This window comes from Polypterus senegalus, chromosome 15 (genome assembly GCF_016835505.1).
Source record: "Polypterus senegalus isolate Bchr_013 chromosome 15, ASM1683550v1, whole genome shotgun sequence".
Taxonomy (NCBI): domain Eukaryota; kingdom Metazoa; phylum Chordata; class Cladistia; order Polypteriformes; family Polypteridae; genus Polypterus; species Polypterus senegalus.
This window is the reverse complement of record NC_053168.1, coordinates 50161592-50172894: the sequence shown is the minus strand read 5'-3', so window position 1 is coordinate 50172894 and position 11303 is coordinate 50161592. Positions and strand designations below refer to the sequence as shown.

The 11303-nt window shown below is 37.3% G+C and overlaps 1 long non-coding RNA gene across 1 annotated transcript in view; it reads right to left on the bottom strand.

The window, feature by feature from the left end:
- Positions 1-6555: 6555 nt before the first annotated feature.
- The window catches only part of LOC120515453, a 34290-nt gene continuing 29542 nt past the window's right edge, over positions 6556-11303 (bottom strand). The window contains exon 3 of the long non-coding RNA XR_005630661.1: positions 6556-6595. This is a non-coding gene — a long non-coding RNA (uncharacterized LOC120515453). The remainder of the gene's footprint in view (positions 6596-11303) is intronic.

The following is an 11303-nucleotide window of genomic DNA, read 5'->3' as shown; positions in this document are numbered from 1 at the left end:
TGCTCAGTATGGGGATAAAGTTTTCTCTTGTGGAGTCGTCTATGAGTCAATGGCCGTACAAGTGTGACGGATGCAGAACATCCAGCTACAATCCATGACCATGAGGAATGAAGAAAGAACCCTGATGTGAAAGCAGTGGTGCAACAGTGGCTACATGCTCAACCAAAAACATTTCTTGCTGATGGCATTAAAAAGCTGGTATGACGCAGGGAAAATTACATCTCAAAGGAAGGCGACTATGTTAAAAAGTGATGTAATTTGCTTTTGAAATTCTTAATACAGTTAAAAAAAAGTATGGAAACTTTTCGAACGTCCCTTGTTATTTCACCCAAACTGGAGCATGTCTGTTCTTTTCAATCCATAGTCTCAACATATTAATGTTAACAACTCATCTTACCTCATGAAGGAAGCTGTAGTCCCAAAGGAAACTTACAAGAACATAACAAGCATTTCAACCAAGATGAACCTGGATTCAGGCTCTTTACTTAATTCAACATGTTTTCATTTAATACAACTGTTTTATTGTCCTTGGGTGTTTTTGGGATCAATTATTTATTTTATTAAACAAAACTGAAAATAAGCTAGTATTTTAAAATGGGAAGCAATCAACATGTGAAATAGAACCACACACAGCAAACCCTCCCAAACCCTTGTCCCAAGTCCTATGGGCCATATCACCAGGAACCACAGCCACAACAACCAACTACATCACCACACACAATCAAGGGAGTGCCTGCATGATGAGTCTTTACACATTAAGGTTTTAACTGTGGAGACAGTATATACCCAGTTATGAATGGATTCATTGGATGCTCCATTAATCCGTGATGCTGACAATTCCGGGCCTTCCATCCAGAAGCAAGAAGAAGTTTAGCAACTACAGTGCTGAGACATAAGAATTTGCACTGGTGCAATGACAGAGCAAGGCCTGAAGGATCCAAGATTACAACAATATGTGACAACAGAGGAACAGGAACTGATTACAGGGAAAATAATAAGCAAGAGATTAGAGATCAGAAGCCCACCACAGGAGGATAAAAACAATGAATATGCCTAAATGTCCCTTAAACATCCATCCATCCATCCATTATCCAACCCACTATATCCTAACTACAGGGACATGGGCGTCATGGAGCCAGTCCCAGCCAACACAGGGAGCAAGGCAAGAACAAACCCCGGGCAGGGCACCAGCCCACCGCACACACACACAACCACACACCAAGCAGACACTAGGGACAATTTAGGATTGCCAATGCACCTAACCTGCATGTCTTTGGACTGTGGAAGGAAACCGGAGCACCTGGAGGAAACCCACGCAGACACGGGGAGATATTTAAACACTGTATTTTTTTATTTTTCCAGCATTTTTCTTTTTACAGCAGCAATGGAGCAAAGTAGGAATTAACTCTGAATGGGGCATCCATCTATCATGGGGCATTTCTAGGTGCACACCCACACTCACAGACAATAAGACAATTTAACACCTAGTCCTTGGCTATGAAGAAGGCTTATTGAGCTCAGCAGGATGATATGCTTAACTCTTAATCCATTATGATAGATACTCTGAGATGTGGGTATTTGTACTTGTACAAGCAATGGCTTGTTGCTTTGCCAGGTACATTGACTTACGTAATACACTGAAACTGACACACCTTTCAGACAGCTGTTGTTTTTTCAAATAACTACTACATGTCAGGAATGCCTTGGAGCACTTTGGAAGTTTAAAGAAATCCTACAACCTCAAGTAGCTATCAGTTAAAATATCTCAACTATATTTATATGTAAAGGTAGCACCCCTTCCCAACACTGCCTCTCGTTTTAGAGTATCACAGTCCTTTGTACCATTTATTGTTCATTTGGGATCTTGGAAGGCTTTCTACCTAACTGCCCAGTATGGAAAGCAGGATGGTTGGTGGTCTGAACATGCAGCAGTAGAACATCTGTCCCAAAGTGTCCTGATCCAATGTCTGGATCCTATAGGGTGGAAAATATAGACGTAAGTCAAGTTGATACACAATATTAAGTCTTTAAGACTTATCGAATATATCCTGTGGATTGAAGTGAAAAAAACAAAACAAAAAATGGTACTCCTGCTGCTTTATTGGTTTCTCCATTGAATTTGTTGGTGTATCCCTCCTGTACATATGTAAGCTAGGAGACAGAGATTTAAGGTAGGAGATGGGGTTGGATGCTGAGAGTTTTCCGGTTTCTTCGTGCTTCAATTAAATTCCCAAGAGACAGCTGTCAGTTGGCATGTGTTGTGCAATACTGTAGTACCAAGGGGCTGCGAGTTGTGCCAGTACAGAGTACAGAAAGAAAAAGTAGACATACCCTTAAAAGTAAAAAGTTGAATTCAACACCACTGGTATGCAAAAAAAACCTCGTTGTTCTCCAAACAGCCCAACACAGAAGCACCAATACAGAGTACTCGTGAGTAACGGTCCTCAGGATGGCAAGGGATTGATAAATTCAGTGATGCCACCAGATTTGGGCAGGACAGAGAAAGGAATTTCAGAGTACTCAGAGTGGACAAACAGAAGTCACCTGGGAATGATAATGAAAATTGAGGTTTCTAGTGTCCAACCAGGCTGCTTTATGGGTTCACCACTGTATTAGAGAATGTTTTGGAAATGGCAAGAGGCAGATTCAGTTTTTAAAGGCTGCTGGATGGTAGGATACAGTTCTGAACTTGACCTGTGAGTGTTATAATATGTATCTCAAAAGGGCTTCAATTGCAAAAACTAGGCCTAAAAAAACTCAAACAAGGTTCAAAATAATAGTAGCCCTAACTCTAAAACTTGAAGCAGGTCTGAACCTGTAACCTCAAAAATATAAGGCATATAACATCTAAAAAAGAGAAAGGGAAACCATTAAACCTCTTGCCCAAAGAACACATTAATTCTAACAACAGTAAAGTTTAATGAGCAAAAGTGAAAAAAAAAACTTGAAAAAATGATTAAAAAATAGGGAGAGACAGCAAAGAAATCTACAAATCAGCTAATAAAAAGAAACACTTACAGAATATACACACCTAAAAAGAACTTAAAAAAGGGGAGCTGAACAGCATTAGCAGGAACTAATGCCTCAGCACTATGCTGGGAAATGCCACAACTTTAGATACAGTGGGCAATCTGCGGACAGTTAAAGACTCTTTCCTCTTTTTTCTCTGGAAATTTTGATCTTCTGATATTTTAATATTTTTATACTATTTTAAAACCTTTGCCACATTTTTAGCTTTAGACAGGCTGCCAGGGGTGAAGCTTGCTCTAGTGAGCCAGATCAAGGTGAAATCCTGGTCTAGATAGTGAATTTGAGGACTTCCCCTATTTTGTGTACTTTGCCGTGGAAAGTGTTTACTACACTATAGTATTCTGTGAGCAGTTAATAAATGCAATTTCCATTTAACAGCTATATGTGTCATGAATAGTAATGTTATTCCTATATTTCAAATTAATTTTTGTATTTTTACCTTTTCTTCATAACACTGCTTTCTTTTTTATCTTTCATGTGAGCACCCATATTGTGTATGGCAGGCATGTGACAGGATGTCCACTCTAGTTGAAAAAGCACAACTATGGTGGTATTTAAGAAGCATGTAGCATCTGAATTTTCAGACTGAATTTAATTAAAAAAAACCAAACTAAAACTAATTATTGTGAATTACTTTAGTTAGGGACTTTTGGTTTTGAAGCACGTTGCTACTGATTCCCCAGTTATCTGATCCCAGCGCATATTTTGACCATTCTCTGCTCATCCCTTAAAAACATTTCTATGTGTTTTCATCTCCTGAGCTTGTTTTCCATCTGGGCTAATATAAAAATGTGTTGTGATTTCCATCTTTTTGGAAAACAAAAGTTGTACCAAGTCCTGGTGGTCATACATGAACATTTTTAGTATGGGGCTTGAGCCTCCTTTTGTTGTCCACTCAGTTTTAATAAAGTCGTGCCTCACGTTCAGGAAGCATAGCTTTGACCAGGGTATGTATTGAAATTGTTACCAATTATTCATATGTTATGTCATGTAGACTCTGACATGGTTAAAAAGGTAGTGATTCGTCAAAACAGGGCAAAAAGAAAACAGTCTGGGCCTTCCCAAATCTACTCAGAATAGACTTACCCCAGCCAGCTTGACTTCAAAATCTACTGGCCTAAACAGGCCTACAGTAAAGTGGGTTTTGGCTCCAAAACATAAAACCACCTTTAAAATCTCAAAATATCTTAAATGACTTTCAAGGAAGAGAAACTGTAATAAAAATCTGGCTTGAAGAGACAGATTTAATCCAAAGCCAAAAAATGTAATACACAGAGCAAAACAAAAAAAAATATATTCAATACAAACAAAATACTTACAGAATGAGTCCTGTAAATTTAAATGCGCCACCCCTAAGATTCCCTTCCCTGGCTTTTAAATAGCCAGAAAAAAATCCTGGGAGTTTTGAGGTTGGGGTAGATTCACATTCAAAGGTAAAGTATACAGTAAGTCAAAAACAAACAAAAGTAACAGTAATAACATGAAGATGTGAATAACAATAATTAAAACTGAATCAAAAACAAAATAAAACATAAAATACACAAACAGTATGCTAAGAAATAAACCTGGCTGAAACATAACACCATCCATCAATTCATCACTAAGCCTGTTTAATCAAGTTGATGGTTTTTGAGGAACTGGAGCCAAACCTGGAGGAACTGGACACAAGCCTGAAATCAATTAGATGACTCTCCTGTCTAATGTGGGGAACCGTTCATAAATATATCATTTCACAACATTCTCATACTCCACTTATTCAGATTTAGGTGCTTGAGCCTATCCTGACAGCACTGAACACAAAACAGGAAAGAGTCCTGGACAAGGTTTCAGTCCATGGTTTGGTCCATTTTAACTCTCCCCAGTCACAATCATGCAAGGACCAATTTGGAACCATCACTCAACTTCAGCTGTACAACTTTAGAAATGTGGAGAAAACATGTTTACAAACACGAAGAACATAACTCAAATAATTTAATAATATGATAAACCTGTGTGAATCTCTGCGCTAGTTGGTTGAAATATAGCAGCATTCTGTTGCCCACCACTTCTAAACATAATACATTTTTATTTTTCTATCTGTATAACCATTTTTTGAGCATACTTAATCTATATCAGGGCTGCAGGAAGTGGGGCGGAGAAGTGCCAGCCCATTGTAGTGCACACACCTCTTACCCACTCTTACATGACTCATTTTTGAGTCTCCAATTAATCTAATACACACAACTTTAGGACGTGGACTGCTCAGAGAGTACCCACAGGAACAATATACAGATTCCACAAAAATAGTATGCACTTGGATTAAAATCTGAATCTAGTCTGCTGGAGCTGTGAGTCTTCAACACTAACTACAGCACTTACTGTATGTGCCACCCAATTCTCGTACAGTTTGTTTTCAATGAGTTACACAGGTATGTAATATTTCACAGATATGTCTCAATTTGTTCTGACAGGGATGTTAACATTTTGAACATCTGGTGTTACTAGAATTGCATACTCTTCAAAGAAATGTAAGCAGATTTTGTGATTTGCATTCATTCACAGCTAGAAGTAAAACACTGCAGCATAGAAACATTTCAAATTTTATGGTAGAAGTGAAATTGTGAACTTTCTTTAATGTTGCGTAAAAATAGGAAGTTAAGAAAATTAAGAGGTGGAAAGGTCAGTCAGTGTATCCATTTTCACCTAGTGCCCCATTCTATTAAAATCTGAACATATTTTAAAGCAACAAACAGCCTTAAGTACACATTATGTATAGGTTTTTCTCACATGCCTAATGATGTACAGCTAACGTTAACTGGTAAATCTAAATTGGCTCGAGTGTGTGTGTGTGTGTGTGTGTGCCCTGCCCATGGTTGTCCTCTGCCTTGTGCCCAGTGCTGCCAGGATAGACTGTGAACCCCCGCAACCCTGAATTGAATTAAGCAGGTTTAAACTTTTTTGTATATATGTACGTAAGTGTGCCTCACTGAGTAGTTTTTGTGTTTCTTTCATTTATTTTATGTATTGCTTAGAAACATATCAATCAGGTAAAAATGCTTTGTGCTATCAAAGGGAGTTTGTAATATATACTTGTATTTTGGTTTCTTCTCATTTGTTCTGGAAGCCACAGCCATCCTGGCCATGCAGTGTTTTATGGACAATTTTAGTTCCTACAGTACAAAAAACAGAAAAGCATATTAAATACAATAGTAATACTTTAACAAAAATATTGAACATAATTAAACAAATAATCCATCTATTATGTGAACCCACCACTTCAAGGTCACAGAGTCTACCCTAGCAACAACACATTCAATGCTGTAACCCGCACTGGACTAAATGTTGATCCACAGTAGAGCACATTGATTGATGTATACTCAATAATAGCAGGCCAAATAAAGTTGCCAACCTGCCAAAATACAAACCTTGTGGATATATTGTTCTTCTTTTGGCTGCTCCCGTTAGGTTTGCCACAACGGATCATCTTTTTCCATATCTTCCTGTCCTCTGCATCTTGCTCCGTTACACCCACCACTTTCATGTCCTCTCTCATCACATCCATAAACCTTGTGGATATACGGTATGTCTAGAAAAAAAAAGACCTCATGTGGGTATGGTGGGAATGTACAAATGTGGATGGAAATTTAGCCCAGGACTTTGTAACTGTAACTCAGCAGCACTAACCACTGTTAATCCAATCTACAATTTCTATCCGTATAAAGCTGCATATTCCTGATTGAATAACTGTCTGATAATAAATGCCTGGCTTTTTGTACACAGCCTAAGAAAAAATAGTTTTCACTAATGAATCAGCGTCATGGTCTTAAGGTCCACAAAAATCCAACCTCACTGAATCATTCCAGTTCATAAAAATTTGTATCCTATAAGTAAAATTAGGATAACTGTGCTGTTCATTTCATAAAAAAACTAAATGGCTTACAGATTGAAAGAATTAATTACTACTAATAACGTTATATAATCATATTATTTAGATATTTTATATAACTGTCCATTTGTTGCAGCAGTCTGGCTCTATACTGTACATTACCAGATACAAATAGTCCACAGAAACAAGCACCCCAATAAAGACAGCAGGGGGATTTGGGCTCTGGAGAACTACACTCCATTCACTGATGCAAGCTGCTTCAGATTTCTTGGTCGTGTAGCAAGTATAGGTGATAGATTCTGAAGACTAGGAACAAACTAAATGAACTAAATAAAAGACTTTGGCTGAGGAGTCTGCTGCATAATTGACATCAGTAATAGCTTTGTGCCGAGCATGAAGAATGACCTTTGAAATTCAAATTAATTATTTAAAAAAGCTTTTATCCAAAGAGATTTACAAATCACAAGTGCAGACTACAGTTATTTACAGATGTCTGCCTTTGGTGAACTGGCTTATTAAAGGAGACACTAAGGGCTATACAGTGAGTCAGTGGTAAGGAGTGACTTGGCAGCTCTGTGGTTTACCATTAGGCCTCATTGCCAGGTAGGAGGGTGATGAAAGTGAATAGCTGTCAGTGTGCCGACCTGTCAGAAACACTAATGCAATAAGCAAAAAATTATAGTATGTCAAATGAATAAACATGTTTTACATGATTATTGTTCAAAAAGGCAAATTTTAATGCTTCACTCTTAAAAAAAATTCTAGCACATCTGCTGGACTCTTTTGATTTGAGACAGCTCGTTAATCAGCCTACACATAAAGCAGGTCATACGTTAGACTTAGTGATTACTAAAGGACTTAAAGTTGATTTAAAGCAGGTCATTGATATCGGTCTATCAGACCATTTCCTTCTACTATTTAATATAGAAATAAAGATAGAAAACACTCATGAGAAGCATTTTGTTAAAAAACGCTTCTTTGACTCATCAGCAGCTTTAAAACTTACAAACATTCTAAGCAATCAGTCCGTTTATAATGCCAACTATAATAGCGAGGATAATGTAAATAGTAAAGTGGAAAACTTTAATTCTAAAGTAAGAGCTGCTGTTGACATAGTTGCACCTGAAAAGACAGTTAAAAAATCTTCTACTATTGTTATTCCATGGAAGACCCAAAGAGTGTCTGATTTAAAAAGAACATGTCGTAGAGCTGAGCGTAAATGGAGGAAAACTAAACTAACTATCCATTATGAGATATTGAAGGTTAAAATAACAGAATACAATAACACAGTGTGTCTTGAGAGGTGCTGCTATTTCTCTAATATTATAAATAACAATGCTACTAATCCCAGAGTCTTATTTTCTACAATTGATCGTCTGTTAAACCCAGGTAACACAAAGGAATGCCCCCTGAATACTTCCAGTGAAACCTGTGAGAACATTGCTGTATTTTTCAATCAAAAAATTAATGATATTAGAGATAACATAGTATATCTCCCCAACACTGCAGAACCTCCAAAGCCCCGGTACTCCATTATAAACAAATTAAATGCTTTCACCAGGATAGATTTACCTGAATTACATAGTATAATCTCTCAACTGAAACCCTCCACCTGCGTCCTTGACCCAATACCAACAAGGTTTTTCAAAGAAATATCAGGCATGCTAATTGACAATATTCTGGACATAGTTAATTCGTCATTAGATACGGGGTCTTTCCAGACTGTCTTAAGACTGCTGTAGTTAAACCCCTGCTCAAGAAAAATAATCTTGACCCCTCTGCCTTTGAAAATTTTAGACCCATCTCTAACCTGCCCTTCTTAAGTAAAATTCTAGAGAAGGCAGTCATTATGCAGTTAAATGACCACCTCAATAAACATGCTATTCTTGATAAATTTCAGTCAGGTTTTAGAACAAATCACAGCACAGAAACTGCACTCGTTAAAGTAGTAAATGACTTGCGGGTAAATGCAGACAGAGGCCATTTATCTGTTCTCATCCTCTTAGATCTGAGTGCTGCATTTGACACCATTGATCACAATATTCTTAGAAATCGCCTTAGTCAATGGGTGGGCCTCTCTGGCAGTGTCTTAAATTGGTTTGAATCCTACCTGGCAGGAGAAAATTCTTTGTGAGTTGTGGTAATCAAATCTCAAAGACACATGATATCCGATATGGTGTTCCACAAGGCTCTATCCTGGGTCCGCTGCTTTTCTCAATCTACATGCTTCCGTTAGGTCAGATTATCTCAGGTTACAACGTGAGTTACCACAGCTATGCTGATGACACACAGCTGTACTTATCAATAGCACCTGATGACCCGACTCTTTGATTCACTAACACAATGTCTTACTGGTATTTCTGAATGGATGAATAGTAATTTTCTCAAACTAAATAAAGAGAAAACTGAAATTTTAGTAATTGGCAATAATGGATTCAATGAGGTTATCAGAAATAAACTTGATGCATTAGGATTAAAAGTTAAGATGGAAGTAAAAAACTTAGGGGTAACTGTTGACTGTAATCTGAATTTTAAATCGCATATTCATCAGACCACTAGGACAGCATTTTTTCACTTAAGAAACATAGCAAAAGTTAGACCTCTTATATCATTGAAAGATGCTGAGAAATTAATTCACGCTTTTGTTTTCAGTAGACTAGATTACTGTAACGCACTCCTCTCAGGACTACCCAAAAAGACATAAATCACTTGCAACGAGTGCAGAATGCAGCTGCTAGAATCCTAACTAGGAAAAGAAAATCCGAACACATTTCTCCAGTTTTGATGTCACTACACTGGTTGCCTGTGTCATTCAGGATTGACTTTAAAATACTGCTTATGGTTTATAAAGCCTTAAATAATCTCGCTCCATCTTATATATCGTCATGTCTGATACCTTATATTTCAAATCGTAACCTTAGATCTTCAAATGAGTGTCTCCTTATAATTCCAAAAGCTAAACTTAAAAGAAGTGGTGAGGCGGCCTTCTGCTGCTATGCACCTAAAATCTGGAATAGCCTGCCAATAGGAATTTGCCAGGCAAATACAGTAGAGCACTTTAAAACACTGCTGAAAACACATTACTTTAACATGGCCTTTTATAACTTCACTTTAACTTAATACTGATACTCTGTATGTTCAATTCATCATAATAACTATTCACAGTGGCTCCAAAATCCGTACTGACCCCAACTCTCTCTTCTGTTTCTTTTTCCGGTTTCTTTGTGGTGGCGGCCTGCGCCACCACCGCCTACTCAAAGCATCATGATGCACCAACATTGATGGACTAAAAGCCAGAAGTGTACGTGACCATCTTCCTCAAGTCCTTCCGTGAAAACCCTAAATACAAAGAGGACTGTTTGATTTATGTTAGGTAGATTGCCCAGAGGGGACTGGGTGGTCTCATGGTCTGGAATCCCTACAGATTTTATTTTTTCTCCAGCCGTCTGGAGTTTTTTTTTTGTTTTTTCTGTCCCCCCTGGCCATCGGACCTTACTTATTCTATGTTAATTAATGTTGACTTATCTTTATTTTTTATTGTGTCTTCTATTTTTCTATTTATTTTGTAAAGCACTTTGAGCTACATTTTTTTGTATGAAAATGTGCTATATAAATAAATGTTGATTGATTGATTGATTGATTGATAGACTACCAAAGTGCCAAATTGTAGTCAGACAGTCCAAAAAAAAAAAGGACACAATGGATGCCATCTCAGGAGTGTTTAGTAGGTTAATGTAGCAGCAGATAAGTTAAATATTTGTTTCAAAAAAATAAAATTATATCACAACATGTAAGTTCATCGTTTTTCATTCATATTGTGTCTGCTTTCCATATCAGGGTTGTACTTGTGCCCGAACACAATTGAAGGGCATGTGCTTGGTGACATTTTATAATAAGCAGAAAAAATGTACTAGGTGCAAATTACATTTAGATTGCTTGGTGCCCTGAACAACATGTACCACCACAAAGTGTTTAGAATGAAAAAAAGATCAGACTCATGAAATGAATAGAATTTTAAAATACAATAACTCTTGAACAATTAGAAATAAGAATGTAGACTGATAGATTGAGCTTTGCAAAGACCAAATAAGAACAGAAAACGATGCAAGGAGAAAAAAATTTAAACTGGAATTGATACAACAGTAATGTCAATTAGGAGCACAGCTCAGTACATTTCATTGAGTTAAATGCATTAATCATAGTTCTAATAGTAGGGAAACCTAGAATTAGTGATTCACGGGCACCACAGATTGATCAATAAAATCAGTCAGTCCTTAATGTATCTAACACCTTTCAAGATAATCACCAGTTTAAAGAAAACAAGATTACAGTGCAAGACAGAACCCATGGCCCTTGTCCATCCAATTACTTCACCAATTCACCTTAATCAAATCATGTGGATGTGCAG